This window comes from Pelmatolapia mariae, linkage group LG8 (assembly GCF_036321145.2).
Source record: "Pelmatolapia mariae isolate MD_Pm_ZW linkage group LG8, Pm_UMD_F_2, whole genome shotgun sequence".
NCBI lineage: Eukaryota > Metazoa > Chordata > Actinopteri > Cichliformes > Cichlidae > Pelmatolapia > Pelmatolapia mariae.
Genome location: NC_086234.1, coordinates 11,614,882 through 11,637,995, shown reverse-complemented (window position 1 = coordinate 11,637,995; position 23,114 = coordinate 11,614,882). Strand labels below are relative to the sequence as shown.

At 37.9% G+C, this 23,114-nt stretch overlaps 1 protein-coding gene across 1 annotated transcript in view; it reads right to left on the bottom strand.

Moving 5' to 3' along the window:
• Positions 1-20,901, bottom strand: part of LOC134633101 (carbohydrate sulfotransferase 15-like) — a 41,072-nt gene extending 20,171 nt beyond the window's left edge. Inside the window, exon 1 of the mRNA XM_063481958.1 lies at positions 20,666-20,901. The gene's annotated coding sequence lies outside the window, so the exon portion shown is untranslated. The remainder of the gene's footprint in view (positions 1-20,665) is intronic.
• Positions 20,902-23,114: the final 2,213 nt, after the last annotated feature.

The window sequence follows — 23,114 nt, the reverse complement described above, 5'->3', positions numbered from 1 at the left end:
TTTCCTCTGCGGCGACAGAGCCAGAGAGCTCAATACCATTGCATTGCTCAAGGTGCGGAGGAAAATAAAACATGAAAACAGTATGACAGAGTGGACTGCAAACCCTGCAGTGGAGTCACTTGAGAGACCTTGAGAACAGAACAGCACATTCTGTCCAGAGAGTCCTTCTGGGCAGCTACCCAGAAGTGCTCTCGACAGGCTGATTCCAACTATCCATTGTTATAGTGAAGAAACGGTTTATCATTCAGGGACGATCCTGTCCACACACCATTATAAAGTCATTTCCCTTTTAGGACCACTTACAAACCCTCCAAAGAAAATAAGCAAAAAAAACAGAAGAACAGAGGAGACAGCTAATGAGCCTACTTGCCTGCAGACTCCAGGCAACTTCCTGTTGTGGTGTTTTGTACAAAAACAGCTGATAAGTTGACTGTAAAAGCTAATAGAAGCTGAAAACGTGGATTTACTGTACGTTCACATCTGTGAAACCATCTGGTCCTTCTTACTGCCTCACCTCTCTTAACATTTCCAAGAGACAGGAAGTTGAATTTGGTTGAAGTCCACCAAAAACACAGGAAGTACTGGCAGGGGAAGAATGTGATAGAAGTAGTAAGATGGAAGAAGAAAGGAATTGTAGTTGCTGTGTCAGCTGAAAAAAAAAGTTTTTCAACCAGGCCACTCACAATAATTAAAGTTCAGCATGAGGCCACTGCCAGGGTGGTAGAGCCATTAAATGCTCTCTGACATGTGACACTGCGGCAAATGCTTGATTGGTCATATTGGGATTGTGATAAATAGCTGCTGATGACAATGACACTGCCTCCTCCTGTGCTGAGGCTTTTTTATTCTGCCAGGGTGATATAAAGGGACAGAAGCTCTCTTATAATAAATGATGCATATGTCCCATATTTAAATATTAATTTTTCATTAACATGTTGTCTATAAATCAATCTACAGATGAGTGTTTCGAAAAGATAAGGTTTAAAAAAAAATAGCAAGGCTTCAAACCCGAAAATGTTGTGTAACATTTCGGTTTCCTGGTTTAACAACCTGCTTCTGCTAAATTGTGTGAGACTGTGGGTTACTGTTTAAATGTGCTTTTGCTCTCACTTGTAAGGTGTGTCAAAAGTGTTAGCAAGTCAGCAGTTTTGCATATATAAAACCCACATACTCTGAATCAGCTACCAAACCTGACCACTGATTTTACTGTTTGTATGTCTTTCAATTTTTAATCATTCCATTTCAAGCAGACTTTTGTAATGACTCTACTGTGATAACAATGAAAACTGAATTTATCAGTAAGCGATGTTTCCCACACAGTGTTGTGACAGTAAAGTTGACTACCTTGTTGAGGAATTGCAGATTTGCATATGACCATAGTTCACTATGATCACCTTTTTCTTTCAATTACTCCCCTGGAATTACAAACATAATTTATTTAATCAGTCAATGTTTTTTTCAAACTATACTAATATCCATTAAACTACTGATCTCATTCTCAGAAGCAGTGACATGATTTTCTTAATAAGGACATGATGTTTCTTACTAATTATTCTTAATAAGGAATTTCAGTAAATGTACTGACTCGAGCAGCTACAAACATTTTCTCTTATAACAACATCTTTAAGTTATATTAGGTTTCCATAAACTTTGCTTTTCTATAATTCATCCACACATATGTGTTGTATATAGAGCTGTTTACATAGGTATTTTTTATAATGCCTGTGAAATGTATAATCTAGTACTTACTTACTGCGTGACTTACTTAATGACAATACTTTTTTTTTAGTGTGACCTGTAGAGGTCCACAAACTTGGAATAAGCTTCAATGCATCTTAAAAGTGTTAACATCATTTTCTGTTTTCAAACAAACTTTAATGCAATACTTACTGTCAAAATGTTTTTATTGCTTTTAAATCCTGTATAGTAAGGATTTTTCACAACCTGCAGTAGCTTTCTATATGAAGTTTATGCTATTATTTTCATGTGCTGATTATCTAGATATATTGGATTAGTGATATTTATATATTAGCATCCTTAGGGTAACGTTGGAATATTTTTAGTGATTTCTGTTATTGTAATGTGATGTATGCTAATGTATGTTAGGAGTAATATATGTATTTGGTGTATATCATCTGATGTCTCTTTCTCTAAAAGATAAATATTCACTCTTTCTGTACATACATTAAATTTACATAAGGGGATGTTTGTTTGTGCATAAAACATCTAGCATCGCATATAAATATCTTCGTTATCCATTATTTTATCTGTAATAAGATGTCCAAAATATTTGACTTTATTAGAGATAATAAGAATATTCTCTAACAATTTTAATTTTTGAAATTCTAGATGTTTGCAATCCTTGGTTCTCCAAGTCATGGGAGCGCTCTTACAGTCGTTATATCTGATGTCATGCTCGACACCAAAAGCAGAACATATGTGAAGGAACTACTGGAGACCAGTACTGCTAGGACTATAAACCACGAGATCATCCACATATAATAATATGGTTCACTAGAATCCTACCAGTCATACACCCAGTTTTAACCCTTTAAGACCTACCATAGAACCAAGTCCGCCAGAGCTTATATTATATTTTTACATGCTGTAGTGCCATTTTTGGGAGCATTTCAAGTTGCTATACATCAATACAACCATTATAGCCCAAATTTTAATAATATGTATGTATTAAGTGCATAGCAATTACATAAATTGCAAAAAAGTGCAATAAACTACAAAAAAATTGAAAAACGTTTTTGTTTTTTTTAACATATATTTCTAGTTAGAAAAATTTAAGAGGCCTATCCCTCAAAACTGTAAATACAAAAAAGTTGTACAAAATAGTTTCCCACCACAGGAAATTTATTTTGAGTGTCTTCATAGTTTTATTTTTGAAATACACCAATATTTATATACTGCAGAAAAAACGAAAATAAATATTATAGTGCAAATTTGCAAAAAAAACAGCATATGCATCAAAATAAACTATTTCCAGCAGTGCAATTTGACTTCTAAGCATCTCAGAAACGACACAGAAAGTTATAAAGTCAAACATAACTTTTAAAAACACCAGTATAGGCTTACAAGGCCATGATAGTAAAAAAAAAAACTACATTTCCGCGAATATGACGTCACTTCCGGTTTCGGGCAGGTACTGGCGGACATGCGATAGTTCGCGCTGACGTCTGTTCCAGCGTAGGAAGTGTTATGAACAGCTGATCGGATCGGCAAAGCCTGTTTCTGGAATATTATTTTTTTGTTGCTGCAAGCGCTTTTTATGCAATGTTTGCAAAGCTATATGTGGAAGGAAACCGTGACCTAGGGCAAGCTGATGGCATAAGATGTAAGTACAACTCCTCCGGTTTCATATGCAAAAAAAATTATTGCGCTAGCTTATGTGGTTGCAGTGCTACCCGGATTTAAAAATAGTTATGCAAAACGGAGCGTGCCGAACGGCTTTAAAGGGTTAAAGGCTCTCAGCTTTTCTTTCTGGCAAATCAGCATCATTAAAAAAACTTGCAACAAAACTCCAAATGAGGCTTGCAATGTTGGGTTGATGCACAAGTAAGCCAGAACTCACTCTATGACTCGATTTTAACAATTTTCTATTGATTTACATGATCAAAATCTTTGGAAGCATTGATGAAACACATGAATATTGATGAATTCTTTCCTCACACAACTTTGGCTTTAAAGCCAAACTGGTACTGATTTGTGTGGAAAGATTATATTTAATCTAAAGCTTATTTTAGTTGCTCCTTTATTCAAGAGGTGTCCGGATACAACACTCCAGGGATTTCTGCCACTTCTTGGGATCTTTTCCTTGTTAGGAATATTTGTAAACCACTACACTATGGAACTACCTAATATGCACATTTATGCATGTTAAAAATTTGATATTTAGTAGTATACATAAAATTAATACATATAATTCCTTTTTCTGTTCTCCCTTCCAAATTTTTTTACTTGCAGTCACTTGAGGCCATTAACTTACTAATACTTATCAGACATCTGTAAGTATGTCTGATAAGAAGGAAAAATAAATGACACTACTTTCTGGTTTGTTGAGTATCCCTATGGCATTAGATGAAAGGAACGCCAAGCTCCAACACGTGGAAAATTTACTCGCTTGATGTTATTATGTATTAAACTCCTTATCAGATGTAATTACTCATTATTGAAGATACGTGGGTGTGCAGCCCCATGGACAAGGAGGGCTTGATCAGTGAAACCTAAAAACAGACATCAACAAGAAACACTCGGAAAGCTCAAACGTCCCCTAAGGCAGCTCACTCTCTGGATAGTATATATGGTCAAGGGAATAGTATTATATTTTGTATCCAAACATTTTGATTTCTTTGATATTTTTTTAAATGTACTTTAAGAAGTTTGCAATGCAGTAAAAATCAGATAAACAACTTTATCTAGGAGGAGGTAATGGATAAGCTTATCCAGGGAAATGTCTAGGGGTTCCCAGGCCAACCGATGCAGTTAGGTCCATACATGTTTAGACACTGACACAACTTTTGTTTTGTTACCTGTATACTAAAACATATTCCAATTATAATTAGATAATGGACATGGGCATAATATGTAGCCTTTCAGCTTTCATTTGAGGGTATCAACATTCAAATTGGATAAAGGGTTTAGGAGTTTCAGCTCCTTAACATGTGTCGCCCTCAGCTGTCTCCTTTAAATGTGGAGGAGCAGCGACTCTACTCAGAGTTCTCTTGGGAGAAATTTACTTTGGACAAGTGAGCGAAGCAACTCATATAAGGTAACCCACAATTTCACCTATTACCATTTAGTAATTTGACTGATAATGGCACTACAGACATTTTTCACCTACTTAGCTTAACAGTTTGGCGCCCTATAGCTTTTGGATTTGCCCTCACCGTGGCTATGTCCACATATTTTCTATACAATCTGAGTAAACAACAGTAGAGCTAATATGCTGTTGAGTGTTAGAATCTGTAAAAACAGACGGTGAACCGTTTTACCCATATTAATATATTTTTCTAAAACCAACAATTTAAATGTAATTATTAAATACTCATAACGTGGCAAAAAGAGAATTATTAGCTTTAACTTTGATGTGTTTATTTGAAAGCAACTGAAAAAGGTTGGTTAGTGCAAATAAAGTGAGAACCAAAGCTATCTACTGAACCATGAAATTAATCCTTAGTATAGTTTGGGATTACAAGACAACACCTGGAAAAGGGGATTGTATTATATTGCATGTCTACAGTGTACCACAAAGATGGCTGATAATAGAGTGAGCAGGAGCACCCTGACCTGTCGAATATGTCACTCCTTCTCCAGCACCCCCAAAGGTCTGTGGCCCAGTTCAATCATGTAAATCACAAGCACACATAAGAAAAACAAGGAGAAGATCTGTATTCACTGTGGCTTAGAGTGGATTCATTTGTCATATTACCCAAGGAGAAGTCATCCATCACATTCATCCGGATCACACACTCTGTGGCCCAAAAGATCAGAATCTAATCCCCAGGAAGTCAATCTGACCTCAGCCCGACCAATGAGCACACCGGGTCAAATTAACAAACACAACCATCAGCCGCTCTCACTCCCGAGGAGGGTGGTGAGAAACGTGGCCTCTGCCCTGCATTCATAACTGCTTCTCAGCTGGGATCTCAGACGGCTGGAGTCCCAGTTCAGCACTTTCCACCATCTTATCTTTTATTCATTATTTTAATTTCAGTGGCAGCTTCCCACAGCCTTAGCACCTTCTGAGGTGAATAAGTGCTTATGATGGCGTCATTTAAAAAGCAGAGAAAAACAATGGCTCCTATTTAAATTATTGATTGTGGTAATGGATGTGCTGTGAAGAGCTGTTCTGGGCTCCAAACAGAACACAAATAATGAGGATAAACTAGGCCTGAAAATGATAACTGGGAAAGTGACAGGTCATGTGTCTTATGTTGGATGGGAGTATACTTTACATCAAACCCTGAACAAGGGATGATGGTTTTATTTGAAGAGCTCTGTCTGTAACACAATAAACAATTAAGGTGTATGTGTGTGGATAAAATGGTGTTTCAAACTTGAGGGGCATATGCAAAACAGTGCTGCGTTCGCACAGCAGTTTCAAATGAATAATTTATCAGGATGAACTTCGATGTGATGTGTCTGTAACTTATTATCTAACTTTAGAAAATTTATACCCATGTGAGTAAAAATAATTCTGAAGAGATCCTTGTGTGCATTTCAGCATTTTCCCTGCTACTGTTCTTTTTTCCCTTTGTTTTAAGCTTTCTAATAGTAATCTTCCAGTCAATTAAATTCAGTTTCTCTGTTCTCTTTTATCAAGTGTTTTATGTCTGTCTATGTTCCTTTATGTTGATTATTCTTCTTATTTTTGTGAAATATTAATCCATCTTGCTGACAGATTTTGCGATAAAAGAGATCCAGAGATCTTGAATACAGCACTAACTTGTCAGTAAGTTGCATGGGATGGGGAAGAAGATGTCATGAAATACTAGTTTAATTCACAGTGACTGGTTTTTCTGTTTGTGGCTGTAGAGATGGGTTCAAAAGAGTACAAACCCACATAAACTATATTACTTATCCAATTCAATTTAACTCGATTTTAATTATATAGCACCAAATCTGCTTTATATTGTAAGGTAAAGACCCTGCAATAATCGAATTACCCCCTTTGAGCAAGCACTTGGTGACAGTGGGAAGTAAAAACTCCCTTTTAACTAGAAGAAACCTCCATCAAAAACATGCTCAGGGAGGGGCAGCCATCTGCCATGACTTCTAAATGCTGCAAAGTACAGAAGACCATTTTATACCACATGAGGTGCTCTTCTGTATCTTTTAATAGCAAAGTATTTGGGGACAAATAGCACATTTGAATCACCTGTGAGTCACTCATTTTGCAGATGGACACCAAATTTACCTGATAATTATCCTTATGCTCTGTAGCCTTGGTGATCTCAGCATAGCAACAATTAATGAGGTAGATCTCAACAGAGATGCTATCAGAACCCATATTTGTGATACCTTAAAGTACCGTAATTCTGACCACAAAATATTTTTTGTCTATCATAGGTACTGTAAGCAGAATGGGGTAGTATATGGCTACAAGTATTCTGTTGTATCTTTACATGCTGAAGGATGACCACAGGCACAGGGAAAGTTCATAGAATAAAAGATGGACATAGCTACTGTGACATCAGCCACTGGTTTCCAAAGTCTCATTTCGAGGTCTGGAGAGACTAAAGCTGTCTGCCAGTACAAATACAGTAACTTGAACCTGAACCCTGATGCATAGATAATGAAGGCATTAAGGTGCAGGGGGATAACTTATTTCCTAAAGGCAATATGTAAACAATGCTATCATGCTTTTCAGATCAAGGGAGTAAATACTTCCAATCTAGGAAAGCACCAGAAAGTCCAGCATCCAAATCTGTTTGGATTTAAAAGGTAAAAAAAAAAATAATTAAAAAGGTGAATGTGCTTCAGTTCAACAACATCCAATATTAGTCTGAATGTGTTATCTTTTGAGACAGCTGGCATTGCTGTTACAAAATCCCCCACGTTCCATAGGCTAAAATGTTTGCAGTGTATGAATGTGAGAGTGAATGAATAGTGGTATTGTAAAACGCTTTGAGGGGTCCCGAAAAGCGCTATATAAATGCAATCCATTATTATTATTATTATTAATGCTATGCAGTGCACATTTAAGTAGGCAGGATAATCATTTTCTTTTGCTATCAAACTGGGTGTCAAGTTGGGTATTGTGACATCCCTTCTTCTCATGTTGTTTAAAATGAAGGCAAAAGGAATGTGCAGTGTTGTTTTTAGATTATTAGGTGGATGTTACACCTGGGTGGACTGCTCAAGTGAACTCTGTGTGCCTCTTTGAATAACACTGAGTGTAATGAGAGTAGCTGTTAGTGGAGGCTTACTTCTGGAATTTAAAATTGTCAGCAATGCACATTGAATATGCAGGCCATAAACATGTATAAGATATTGTGCACCATCAAAATCTGAGCAAACCACCTGTTTTCTTAGAAGGTAGAGTTTAAAAATAAACAGATAATTGTTGAAATTAGCTAGTTTCGGTCATTTATAATTTTCAGCCATTGTAGCAGCTGTAAATGGTGGTACCTATCTGTTAACTGATCCCAATATCAAAGTCATTGTCCCCAGTGAGTGAATCCCACCGTCTTTGGTGACACAACAGCACATTGCCATTGCAATTTTAAAGTAAAGTTTTTGTGCTGATATTATTGTCGATTTTTATGTGTATTATACTGTCTGGTAAGGTGTAGATGATTAAAATAGCAATAAGTTGAAAATACAAGCCACAAACATCTATAACATATCGGACAACATTAGAATCCCAACAACGCACCTGTTTTCTTATAAGTTAGGTTTAAAAAAAGACTACTCACAAACAATGCAAGATAGACATAGAAAGTTTCTAACTTGCAATAACACTTTTGTAAAAACTTCAAAGATCTGTACAAGAGACAACACTACAAACAACTACAAGATGCTAGAACTTGTCCCTTTTACCTAATCTGACCTCTTCTTTCAGACATCCAACTTTTCATTTGTTGAACAATCCACCGACACCTGGTCCTACTCACCTCCTCGCGCTTTATGAGACCTGACAGGCAAACTCTCTACATGTGGACCAAAGTTCATTCCACTGTTAACCTCCATTCTGACAAGAAACAGACAGAACAGAGGAAAAGGAGTTGGTAATTAATCCAGTGGGAATGTTTACCATTTCCAGTGGAATGCCTCTCAACCCACAGAGCGGCATAAAAGATTTTGATCCCTATTGGCTCACAGAAAAATTCAGGGGAAACTATATTCAGTCAATAACACTTGTATTAAAAAAGAAACCATATGCTGTGGTTAAGACTGTCAAGACTAAATTTAGATGTAAAACAATACTGCAGTTGTATTTTTCCATGCTCAGTGTCTTGCCCAGTGACCCTCTTAACAAACACATCTGTAAATGCTATTTTATACTTTGGAATCACGCTACACTTCAAAAGGGTGAACCACTACTAAAATACGACTTTATGGAGCAGCTGTGCATGCATAAATATATTTAAGGTTTGGTTTACACTCAGTGGAACTTGGTCAGAGTCCAGGTTGAGAAATTAAAGGACCTATGCGAAAATTTTCATCATGTTTTCTTCCCCAAAACAAGGCATGAGCATTGAATGTGTTTAGAGAGCAATTCCAAACTATTGTAGTATTTGACTGGAGCTGAAACGAATAAAGTGTTGGACAGATAATTATCTAAATTAGATTCGATCTCATTCAAAGTGTATTTTGTTGTTTGTTTATGCAGTAGTGTCACTTGAGCAACACGGGGAATGGGTTTTACATTACCCTATTTAAGAAAGGCATTGAGAGCACAGGTGTAGAGAATTAGAGCCAGGAGGAAGCCACACAGATCTTTCAACCGTGTGGTTTTTGGTTCTGATGGTAGTGTCGTGTGCTCTTTTTGCACTATGAATTTGAGCTCATTTCTAACTTTCAGTCATTCTCTCAGTTTTTGTCTGTGTTTTGGTTTTTTTTGTTTTGTTTTTTTTAAGAATTAGATGATAAAGTGTTAAAGGTATTGGCCATGGTGGACCTTAGTTTTTTCCACCACAGTGGATTGGAAATGACTTCAAATTCAGTCAAGTGGCCTTTTGGTGCTTGGATCATCACTACAGATACAATGACATGGAAACCAGTACAAATATTTATGGTCCACCAAGTTGAAGGATCAGAAGATGTTTCCTAACCTATACTGTTACAGTATGTCTTATTCACCAATTCACCAACACACATTCATATAAGCACTTTTTTAATGTCTAAGTGTTTTGTATCATTCACAAGCATTCACACTCTGATGAAAGCATTGGGAGCAACTTGGCATTCAGTATCTTGGTCAAGGATACTTGACATGCAGAGGTCAAACCATTAATAGATGACCTGCTGTACTGAACCTACTGCGCCACAGCCACCCCAATATAAATATATTTAACTAGCAAAAGATTAAATAGTAGCATGAGTTCAATGAGTTCCCCTTTTTTCCCAGCTAGATTGAGCAAAGAAGTTTGCATGACTGCCACATGAATGGGAAATATACATGAAATATTCTTTATTATATATAAATATATTATTATATATTTGCATCAGTTTTACAAACATATTTTATTATAGCAATATTCAAGAAACATAAATATTGTATCTGCTAAACCTAAGCTTTTAAGCATATGAGCGCAACCTTGCCCCGACTCCTTAGAGTGAAGCAATGTGTTTCCATCTCACCATGCACATCTGAGACTGGACTATCAATCAATATATCAACTGACATAAACAGATACAGTATATACAGAATTATGTTATATACACTGTGTATTTTGAAAATCAATAAGGTCAATGCTTATTAAGCTTTCAGGGACATAATTTTCCATCTTACCACCTTAAGTGAAAACATTTAACTCTTTATTGCTATCACTATTATCTGAGCTGCTGCTGAACAAGATATTCAGTGACATTTACAACTTACCCACCATTTCTAGCATTATGTACTAAAAACAACTTTAACATCCCAGGGAAGAAAAAAATATACCTATGAATTAAGTATTCTTACCTTTCCTATTCATTGAATCAGCCCTTTCTGCAGATCTTTTGACAAGAAAATACTTATTTGCTGATCAGAAAAAAATGTTTCGGTAGTTAACAGATTTATGAGTTTATCTAATTGTTTTTGTTAATGTATTTGAGCACATTATGAAATTAAAACTATCAAACTGTACAAACTGTTAACTTCTTTTTTGTTTAAAATTGCAGCTCCAGGTTCAATTCAATTATCTTAATTCTAATGTAATGGTCAAGGATTCTTTTGTAATATGTATGATGGTATTTGTCTTAATTTGTAACTCCAGTTTCCTGCAAATAAACTTGTTTACTTGTGAGACTCTGACTAAAGCTGGAGGAAATAAAAATACAATGTTTGTAAAATCCTGCTGTTTTGAGGATTCCAGAAGCAACTCGACATAATCAGAGAAATTCAGCCTCTCTCTGCAAATACAACTTGGACGCTCTTGACACCCAGCAAGGCGCCATCTCCACTTAAAACTGGAGTCAGACAAGTTTTCATCTGCTACTATCTTGTGATGAGGAGAAGCACCAAAGGCCATGACGTGTTTAGAGCAGCTTCCTGTTTTATCTGTAATTCATTGATTTCTGCAGGTTCTCTAGTAGACATATATGGTAATCCTATGCAATAGTGTTTCACACCTAGTTAGCAGTCAGAGCTTGTCTTGCCAGCTATGAGCATGGTTTGAGTCTTAGCCTATGACTGCCAAGAAAACGTGTGAATTAACAAAATGTAAGCTATTACTAAGTCAGTTGGCTCCCTCACTAGGGAGCAGGTCTGATGCAAACAGTTTTAAGAAGGCTACTCAAGGGCATCCCACTGGATCTATAATATTAAATTGGCCTGTAGGTTTTCAGCTTATAAGGTGCTGTGCTTTATTTTCTTCCTGCTACATTATACAAATGACTCAACAGTAACGAAGGCTTGGACAGGCTTAACAGACAGCCAGGCAGGTTAATTTTCCAAATTAAAGGTGAGCATTAAGAGGTCTCCTTTTAATAGCTAGGATTAATTCCATGGTATATTTTAATTTATAAGGCTGTCACTATGTTTCACCTCTAGCAGAAGCATTACTTACACTGTAATTTGAGTGTCAGGTAAATCACGGTAATACATCTGTCCTGTTCCTCCTAGAAGTAGATTATATATACACAATTCTACCTGCTTGGCCATATCCTGATGAATTGCAGCAGGCTGAGGGATGCTCTAACTACAACAGCACATCCATCTTGCAAAGTGTAACAATTTCTCTGCTACACCAAAGGTTCATATTGGCAGCAGCTGCCGGCACAGATATAAAACTCCAGCTCCAAATTAACTTCGCGGGGATAATCCCACAAAATGATAGCTAAAGCGATGGAAATAACATTTGTACAAATTCCTTGTGACCCAAGCCACATCTGTGTCCTCACTGCCAAAAATTCACAAAAATGTAAACAGCCTTGCAGGTACGTCTGACACTTTAGCTGAACATTTCGGACCTGTCTGATAAACGGAACTCGGTGTTGGCCTTTCAGCTAAACCAGACGTGCTGCCAAATTGCACGTGCATGCCAAGATGCATCCTCTTCTTTGGGTTAAATAAGCCCCCGAGCTGTTGCTGTTGGTACTTCTAATTGCAGCTTTAACCTTGTGTTAAGGTACATTGCAAGTAACACAGAGTAACACACGACCAAAAGCAAAAGCTTTCAGCATAGTGCGGTTATTAAAAAAAATCTCAGTTAAGTCATTTCTCACAGGTGAGAAATGACTGGGACACTGAAAGGTTTCCCAGCTGCTCATCAAAAAAAGAGTAGCCAGGGGTAATTGGGAAATCAACACATCTATCTGTGGTGCTCTACTTTGTTGAGGTGCCCACAGGTCTGTGCTGAGGCCCATTAGAGTGACATCTGGGAGAAAGATACTGGAGTCACACACACAGAGAACCACTAATTCTGTCTTTCTACTGCCCTGCAACCCCAAGAAATTCCATGGCAACACACACACACACACATCTATCTATATATAGATATATAGATATATCTATATATAGAGGTAGATATATAGAGAGATAGAGAGATATATATAGATATAGATAGATAGTGTGATGGTATGCTGGACTCATCCAAACTCAAGTAATTGCGTACTGAATAGTTAAGAAAGTAAGATATAATCTAATATGTTAAGTCACATTAGTCTTAATAGAAATTGTGGTATATATTTGTCTGTTCTTTTAATTTATATTAATTAAATATTTCACAAACATGAAAAATTTCACAAATATGAAAAATGAATAATTGATGAGAAGTAGTAGGTTTAACAGTTGTTCTCATTTTTTCATGAAATGTTTGGACTGCTTGTCACAAAATGAAAGGTCACACTGGACAAGTTTTTCAGCACTAAATAATAGAATGACAAATGTTGAAGATAACAGTTTGACAGGCCTCAAATTGTATTTTTGAAAAAAGGAAGATGATTCCAAACAGCTATTACAGGAAATCATGAATTATCTTTGGTGTGCAGCCAATCCTTAAGAAAATTAGTAAACTCGTCAAGTGAAGAACAAAAAAATTACAAAAACTATTCTTTTTACAGCAGATGAACATATAAGTCATGTCCTTAAGAAATAGGAAAAAAGATAAGACACAGTATCTGAGAGATAAATCTCACCTTTCAGCTGATCCACTGTACTTTTGGCTAAAGCCTCAGCAGAAATGATTGATCATGAAGCCCGGAGAACCAGGCTTCATGATCTTCCTGAGAGCTTCCTGAAGACTGTTTAAAGAAAACTTGCCAAAAAGAGTTGCTTTTAGGAGTAAAGGTGGTCATCCAATAATATTGTGAATATAAATATTTTAAAATATTTCATATACACATGATTCTTGTGCTCACAGCTTGTTCCTGTGCTGCTATGATTAGTGACTCTGTGCTGTTCTTCAGTCTGATTTCTCGATATCAGCCATTTTTTCTCTCTGCTCCAAGATTTCTTTATCACTACTTATTTTAATATCATACTACACATCTAGACCTAGTGGTTTCACAAACCTCTGTTGTTCAATTATTTCTCAATTATCTAAATTAAATTTTCATCCTTTTCCAACCCTTTTCAGTTTTTATGTTCTCCTGAAAGATATAAATGTCTCTGCTTTTACTAAACAAAAACAGTTGAGATCACTGAACTTCTTTTTGAATATTTAGTGGAAAACACAATATTAAACCTTGCATTAAATAAATAAGATGTATATTGTGAATGTGGATATTTGCATAATTGCAAATAGTTTTCTCTGCACACATCATCCCTTTGTGCCACAGTCCCATAAATCATACTACTGGCTGCTAAGGGGGGTTGTTCAGCTCGCCAAAATCCATCTACATGGCACAACTGGATACAGATGGTGTGGGAAATAAAAGCCAGTTCAGCTCACCATGCATCATTAATACAAGCAATGACCCCCAGCTTGGCAGTGTCACGCAACCGTGAGTTGCCAGACATACTCAGCACCTCAAAGTCCCAGTGAGATATCTCAGTAGCACACGGTTTGTTGCGTTATTGAAGAAATTTGAAATTGTTTCTCACAACAATCATTTCTGCACATTAAAACTCACATGCTGCTTGAAAACAGGTTGGTTTTCATGTGATTTTTTTCCTTTCCTTTAATTTTTCCCACTTATCAGTACATGTAGTAGCTTTTTTTTTTTTTTTTTTTATTCATTGCTTTAAATTTGCAAGGAACCAGAGACAAACCACTGTTTGCCTAGCAAATCGTTGTGACTTATGGGATTACACCAAAAAGAAGATGAAGCATGTGACTTGCCATTAAACTTCCCATTGTTTACTGGAGTCAAATGCATTTTGCATGCAAGTCATTCACTTGATAAAGCAGATGAATGTCTGTCAGCATGGTAGCTTAATCACTGGATGCTCAGCACAATGACAAACAGCCTCAGTCCACCACTTCACACAGACAACATCTTCTGGAGTGGTTGCTCCTCCACCGCCACATAAATCCTCTCCACTGATTCACTAGTCTCATCAGGAATACATAACATGACTTCATTGGAGGATCCATCTATCACCGGGCACCCTGCACGCACCGTTAATTTCAAAGTCCAACTCCCACACTAAAACACAGCCAGAATGCAGCCGGATACTGTTTCTAGTACAGATCATTCAGTCATACACTGAAGCCCGCTGTCACTTAGACGCAAGCTTACAAAAACACTAGTCTGTTTATGAAAATTTACAAAGGCAACAAAGGATTTCCTGTGACAGGCGAGAAGCTGAAGACGACATCTTTAAGTGCCGACGTCTCTTTTGATAGACTGCTTGAATGGCCTAAGACTTTTAAATAGACATAGAGAACAACACAGCTTCTGACAGCCGGTTTGTTTACGGTGACGCAAAAAGCTATTTCGCATACTAATGAGATACATGTATGTTTCCACTAAAGTCTGCAAGATGTGCAGTCTTCACGGGACATAGAATTACTTGAATGATAAAGCTCTGACAAATAAATAAAGTCTTCAAATTGTTGTTTTGCTCAAACATTGAAAACACAAAAAAAATATTCAGTTTTAAATAAGAGAAAATCTTTGAATACAGAAAATAAAAAGAAGGTGGAAGTTTTTTGTTTTGTTGACAATATTCTGTTGACATGAAGGGAGGGTAAACACTTTACAGATTTTGAGGGTTTCAACACTGACCAGAAATCTCTTAGCCAAGTGGGTGTCTAACCCACAAAGATTAGTTTTCAAAACAAAACTGCTCTGTGGCCGTGAGCACAGTTTATGAATGCACATTGCAGGAAGACAAGTATTATAGGGTTTTTCCACTGTGGTGGGTTTAGTCACACCAAACTATGCCATGAGCGACTGCGAGCAACTGAGACACCCTGGCTCAGTGGAAGTTTTCACCTTGATGTGTTGTGGTGTGACAGTGGAAAACAACAGCGAGGACCAAGACACGTGCTGACCTTTTCATCTCGCTATGGCTGCTTCTTTTCATACGATTCTCCCACACAAAACTCAGTAACTGACCAAACAGTACAGAATCTGTACTACGCTGCATTTCTGATAATGCCTTCACAGCAACCACACCTCACCTTTTAAAGGAAAACATGGATGTGTCAGTATGCGTCAACAGTAGCACAATGGGGCTCCAATGACACTGAAAATCTCTAATAAGAAAAATGACGCAGATATCTAAAATTGGAAAAGCAGAACTCAAACTAAACAGAACTGAAACTATTTAAGCAAGTGTGAATACTAAATATGGACATTTTCAAAAATGTAAGTTTCTCCCTAATCCTCAGAGCAGACTCATAGACCCTAAGGACACAGCTTAACTGAAAAGACGTCATGTCGTGGGAGTGGGAGGGGTTCGTATTGCTGAGGGTTGATTACATACTGAATCTACAGCATGCAACATGCAGCCAGTGCTGAAGAAAACAAAGGTTTCGTAAAAAGCCTGAAAGGAGGGTGAAAACTTGACAGATTTTTTTTCATATTTCGATATGTCTAGTGATCGGTGCACCAGTGAAAACTTGATATAAAGCATCCTGCAGCAGTGGCTGATTTTTTTTTTAAAAGAAACAAGACAGAGGTCAGATGCTTCAACACAGTGGTGCTACAGGATGGAAAAAGGCCATGTAAGAGAACAAAATGGGTGCCAGTTATCAGTGCAGGGCTGGAATGCGTGAGTCACTGAGAAAAAGAAAGCTATGTGTTCAATATCAAAAGCACTGATCTGTGGTGTGGTGTGAGGTACAATTTTGAGGAAGCCAAGTGAGACAGTAACCCTAAACCACACGATTGCATTTTACACAAAACATGCAGATACAGGATATGCAGAGAGTATGCAACATACCCGATGCTGAAGTTTACCGACATGCAATGTGCTCTCTTTCATAATGAATAGAAAAGAACCATTCATTCCCAATGCAATCAGAGCACCTTTGCTTACAAACCCTGTTTTACTTGCCTGATGTACAATGATACTGTCCATGCTTCCTTATCATTTAAAGCTAGATCAAATGTTCAGGGCCCAGCATAACAGACTGAGAACACAAACAAGCCTGCACAAGCTGTAAACAGCCACAATCTCTCCAGCATTCAGAAGTACAGTGATTCAGTGTATTTTACAGACAAGTCCTCAGTGGTGAGTGAGAAAGATAACAGGAGGGGAGAAGAATTACTAAAAGTGTTAGACAGATTGTTTTTTTTCTTTAAATAACTACTAAAATCTGAACAGAAAGGGGGGTAGTTGGCTTCCCTTGACCACCAGGGAAAAAATGCCACAGGGTCTGATCAGAGGCTTTTGGGATGAGACAGAGCTTCTCTGGGACACACTGTTGCCCCATCTGGTGCAAAATGTCCCAGACGAGTTCTCACAGAAAACAAAGAAATGTGGGGCAAAAGAAAGCTGGCAGGAAGACAGACCATGCACCGGTGTTCATTAATACTTCCGCTTTCTAGTTCATTTTGATAAATCAAGACACCGCCGGGGCCTCAGCAGAATATGAAAGCGTTTCAAGATTTATGGACTGGATTATCCCGGTGAAAATTACACCTAAATTAAAACTGCATGAATAAACAAACGCACCGACGTGGCAAATGCATGTGACACTAAATGCACAATGGCACGATTGACATGAAAGTCTTCACTTCTCTCTGCTAATAAAAGCTGCCCCACTGCACAAAACACTTGGGTTCATCTTGTGCACTTGCACTAATCCGGTGTGTAATTCAGCCTTCGTCCAAACATTGGGATACGTTTCATCACTGTCAGTGTCTAATGACCTTAAATCCATGACTCTGAAAAGACCACAGCCCTTTGCATATTTTCTTTTAAATTCTCTACGGTAATCGTAATGGTAAAGGTCACTTAAATTGAATTCCTATAGACTGCATCTGCTATGTCTATTGCATCCCCTGCCCCTGAGAAAATTCCAACAAAGATAGATTAGCATTTCTTCTTTATCAAACTTACAATATATAACAGCCTATAGCTTGGGTGTAGTTTATAAAACGACATCCTTGGAAATATACTTAAAGTTAGCCTTTGTCATTTGCTCAACAGAATGCTTGATTTTGAATACATAAAAAAATGCATTAGGAAAAACAAACCCTGCTTAAACAGCTTTAGCTTGTTATTTATATTCCTGTGATCTACATATAAATCTCATATCAACTTAAACGAACTCGGCCCCTTTTGAAAGATTCTTGGTGAAAGTAGAGGCACTTGGAGCCAGGCAACATGCATTATTCATGGACTAAACGGTGGGTTGAAAAACAAAGGAAAACGCACAACTCACCACTGCAGTGAACAAAGATAGGTCTGAAAAAGAGAGCTGCAAAGTTCAGTACAAGCAGCTTCCACTTCATAACCAGCAGAAAAATCATTTACATCAAGTCTGAGCCATCGATTTTATAAATGAGATATAGACACGTAATGGTTTGGAGATGACAAATTTTAAGCCGCAAGTTTATTTATTATAAGTTCTGCATTTTGGCCATTGACATCACTTCCACTCCTTGCTCAGATGTCATGGGCAGGGAGTGGAAGTGGAAGTGACTCTTTACCCATGACGAGGAGTCACTTGTCAGTCATTTATCGGGTAACGACTTGTCATAGTCATTTTCTGCTTATCATGTGTTTTACGTCAATTTAAACCTTTTCTTGGAAAATAATTATAGTGCTGCAATAACCCTTAGGGAGTGAGAACGTGTTGGCAATAAATATGGCTTGAAACTTGTAAATAAGGCCAAAAATAAAGAAATGTATACAAAAGAAAAGTATACTGAGGTCATAAATCAGGAGAGAAGTAGGGTTATTTTCTCTTAAAGTTCTGTCTTCTTGGCTTCTGCTGATCTGCTCATGCATTCCCCATCGTTTTTCAGAACCCGAGGCATCTTTTACATACAGACTGTGGTCTGCTTAGCAATAAGATGATCGCCACGTCATATTTATATGCATTTTTCTGCCGACGTGATGTTTCACATCAAAACTGATCTTATCCTTTCTGTGAAAGAAGCGTGATCATCTTCAGGACTGGAGAAAAAAACAGTGTTTGAAACTGTTAATCCCGCTGTGCTCACATTTACACGTAATCAAAGCCTCATTGAAAAAAATCTTTCTTCTCATACTTGACAGAAATATTATTCATTCATAGCTCTGCTTCTTCAAGTTGCGAAATGAATGCCTCATCAGCCCAGTATGAAGAGCGACGTTGACGCTACACCAGTCAGAAGTTTGATATGATAGCTCAACTTGGGCTGGCCAGAGTAATTCATTAAAGTGCTTCAGTCACTCCAGTAATCTGTTTTGGGTAGAAATTTTTTTTTAAAAAGAGCTCAAACAAAAACAGTGAGGCTGCTAGAGGCCACGCACGCTACCCTCAGTCGAGGCATTTAAATCATTTTAATCATCCATCCCACTCACTGTATAATAATATACTGCGGTGAGAAAGAGAATCCCCACCACACTTACGCCTACGACTCGGCTTCCCACATAGACTGTGTCAACTTACAAACAGCTACACACCCTGGCACAGACACACATACACTGACACTGAATATATCCTGCCGCGCCATGTAAACAACATGACATGATATATAAGCTTTAAAAATAAGTGTTCTTTATGGATGATAGCAATTATTAATTTCATCACTGGTTGCTCTTTAATTTATTTTTTGAATGAGTGCTTAGTAGTTCATGATATGTAATTTTAAAAAAGATGACGTCTTCACATTGCTTGCACAGTTAACTGCCCTTAAAACCCACAAATATGAGATGTACGGTGACACAAATCGTTTAAGTTGATGGTTGCTATAGGATGCTTGGCATTTCTGCTTGATAAATGTCTCAGGTCTTTAAACACTTCATTAATTCCCTGGCATTCATCTAATCAATGAACTGCTTCAGCCAGCACTAGTGCTCTTGACAGATTTCCCATCACCTCTGCATTGTCCTGCCACTTAAGTGCTCTTTCGCCGATTAAGTTCTCTCAGCGTTTGAGACGACTGCAGCCACTGTGCTACCTGTGCTCAATTAAAAGCTCGATTACAGTAATTAAAATCCCTTGTAGTAGCTACTGTGCACATTAACTTAACCAAGCCGAAAGTTAAGGGGGAAGGAGGTTAAAGTGAGGTGATTCACACCGAGGGGCATGTGTCAGCCACTAACCAAGCACATTACATGACTCCATAAAGCACCAGCATATTCTAATTTAAATGTCTACCTCCTGCAAATTCTTTCAGACAGTTAAAGATAAATGTGCAGGTGTTTTCAGATCCTGCTTGACTGTGAGGTGCGCCTTTACGCGCAATCTCAAAAAGATGCCGTCTCCCTCCCAAACACCCCCCGGTCACGCTGGCTTCGCGGCAGGCATCGGTGGTCGGTCTGGTGTTGTTGGACAAAGAGAGGACCGCTCCGTCCCTCCAGAGGCTTCCCCTGCTCTCATTGGTCAGCAGGAAATCCTTTTGTTTGGTCTCTCACGGTTGAAAATCCTGCATCTCATGAATGGAAGCCACATTTTCTCGCAGGAAATGTGACCAAAGACCTCGCTGTGGTTAGTTTAGAATAAAAGCGACCGCTTCACTGATTGCGACTCGAATAAGATTTCCTCGATAGTTTTGCGAATGATTTCCACGATGTTCGCCCACGATTGGCGCTCTTGTCGGTAACTCTCAGGAGCCGCGGCTCTCTCCGCCGCTTTAAAATGAGTCAAATCTTGGGTTTGATTAGAATACATAGTGACCCATTCATTCCCTTTAGGGAGAGCGGGCGCCTCTGCGCTGAAAGGAGTCCGTTATACTTATGATGTCTCCGGCCGTAGCTATACACTGTGCGCGCACAGTCAAATCAGCCATAAACTTTTCCATTTCTGCACCCGCTCCCTTCAGACACACAGCCAGAGAAGCGAGTGCATGAACTATTTTGAACTGGCGCAGACAACAGGTTTCACAGAAGAAAACTGATGTTAAAAAAGGTTAAACAGCCGTGAAAACACAGCAGGCTGCTGTGTGAAATAAAACCTACCACGAGTTTCTTTATTGGAGCCGGCAGCGCTCGCACGTCCGGTCGGATCAAACAACTTCTCATAGCCGGCTCATATTCCCTGGTCAGTGGTCACGAGATTTAAAAGCATTTGTAAATCCATGCAATTGTTCTGTTTTCTTCTTCTGTTTCTTTCCTTCACGGGCGGTTACATGAGAACAAGTTAAAGCATGCAAGCCAGGCTGTGTGACAGTCTTTCTTTCGCTTCTGCCTCTCGCTCAGGCTCCCGACGCGAACAGTGGGAGTCAGTCTCTCTCTCTCTCTCTCTCTCTCTCTCTCTCTCTCAGTCTCTCTCTGGTGTTGTGTGATGCTTGGGTGAGAGGTCAAACGGATGACACGCGGGTTTCCTAAGAAGAAATGTAGAAATCAGTTCTAACTGTGGAGTCTGGGACCTTAAGCAAAAATTCACAGAAAGGGAATGATGACTCTGCAAAGAGTCATCACTATTGTGTTATAAATAAGCTGACACCAACAAAATAAATTTGAAATAGAAACTGTTTAGATTTCCAAAGTTACTTACTATAATTTTCAATGTAACATGAAATGTACAAATAATAACATAAAAGACGATTTAAAGAAGAATTCAAAACACAATTATTTAAATAACTTAACTCTAGAAATGGCAGAGGTGGTTCTGCCGGGATCTTCTTTGTCTTTACATGCCAAAAATCCATGATGCATTTGCTGTGGTGACACTTGGGAAATAAGAGAGCATCTGAAATGACCTTCTAGACTGGAGAGGACATGTTCATTTTCAAAACAATGCCCTACACCACGCAGACTGGTTATAAAGTATTGATATAAATACTAGCTTTTCAGCTCTGCTGCTCGTGTCCTAAATCCAACGAACTAAGTTAACAAATGTCAGACATCAAAGTAAACAAAAGAAATGATGTGATGCTAGACAAAGTTATCCTATTCAAGTGCCTCTTCCCCAAGGCTAGACTTACAGCATTTAGTTATTCAGTGTTATATTTAATCGTTGTTGGAGTTACAGATGCGGGTCCTCTAACTAGGTTCATTATGAGTGATTTACATCAGCAAAAAAATGTGAAGTGTAAGCATGTTTAGATTACTATGAATTTCAAAAAATAATCAGTGTTTTTTAATCCAACTGAAATATATAAATATGTATAAATAAAAAATACCCTAAGAATAAAAAGAAAAATAATTAAATGGCTTACTCTAGAAATGGCAAAAGTGGTTCTATGTAGTAGTTAGCACATTTCCCTTTTAGACCTAAATCCCTGGTTTGATACTGAGAGGAGACACAAGCATCCAGTGTAAAATATGTGACAGGTGGATCGATCTGTGGTGACCCTTGGGAAATAACCCAGAATCTGAAATTGCCTTCTTCACTAGAAACAGCCGACACCATTCGTGCCCTAAGACCATGCTCACTGGTTATGAAGTGTTAATACTGCAAATATAGTCTGATCATACTAGGCTGCTCATCCAGCTAATTTAACTAGCTAGCTTTCCATGATGCACTGAGTGTTTCTTCTTCATTTATCTCTTTTCACGCTCTGTCTGTTTATACACCACTGCTTTATTTAATCATTAGAAATAATTAAACTCTGGCTCTGTCCTACAGTTTCCCTTTTGTCCTGTTTCTCTCTGCTTTCTTCTCTTTCCCTTCATCCCCCAAACCGTCACAACATATGGTCGCTCCTCCCCGAGCCTGGTTCTGCCTGTTAAAAGAGAGTTTTTCCTTCCTACTGTTGCCAAGTGTTTGCTTATAGGGGATCATGTGATTGTGGATGGTTCTTTTGAATTATGTAGGGTCTTTTTACCTTGCAATATAAACCGCCTCAAAGCAGTTATTGGAGTCAGATGGGAGGTAAATTGTCTGGTACTTATATAGCATCTTTCATTCACCCAACCACACTCATTCATTTATCTGACATGATGCTAACTAACATGAAAACAAATGCGTCAGGGACAACTCAGGGTTCAGTATCGTGCCCAAGGACTGGAGGAGCTCGGGATCAATCCATCAACCTTCCGATTGTTAGATAATCGACTGCATGAGCCATGACTGTCCCTAGGTCAAGGCTCTGCTATTGACAGCTGTAGTTTAAAGTTTGTCCGTCCTAATTATTGGTTAGAATAAACATTATAAAACGTAAAATAACTATTTATCCCGGTAAATGTGTTTATATAGTCAGCAAATACCAAAAGATTAAAAACTACAACAAGATGTGGTCGCCATAAATTCTACAGTCACATAGAGCAGAGTGTACATTGAAAGGTTTTTTTTCAGTACCATGATAATTCTGTTTTGGTTTTGTTAAAAACTGGATTTGCTATGAAGTGTTATAAAGCAGATTTACATGGAAAACCATTTTGCTATTGCTGCTGAATAATAAAAACTGTATAAATGAACCAAAAAAAATTAAGAAATGCAGTTGCTGAAATGTCCACTTGAGGC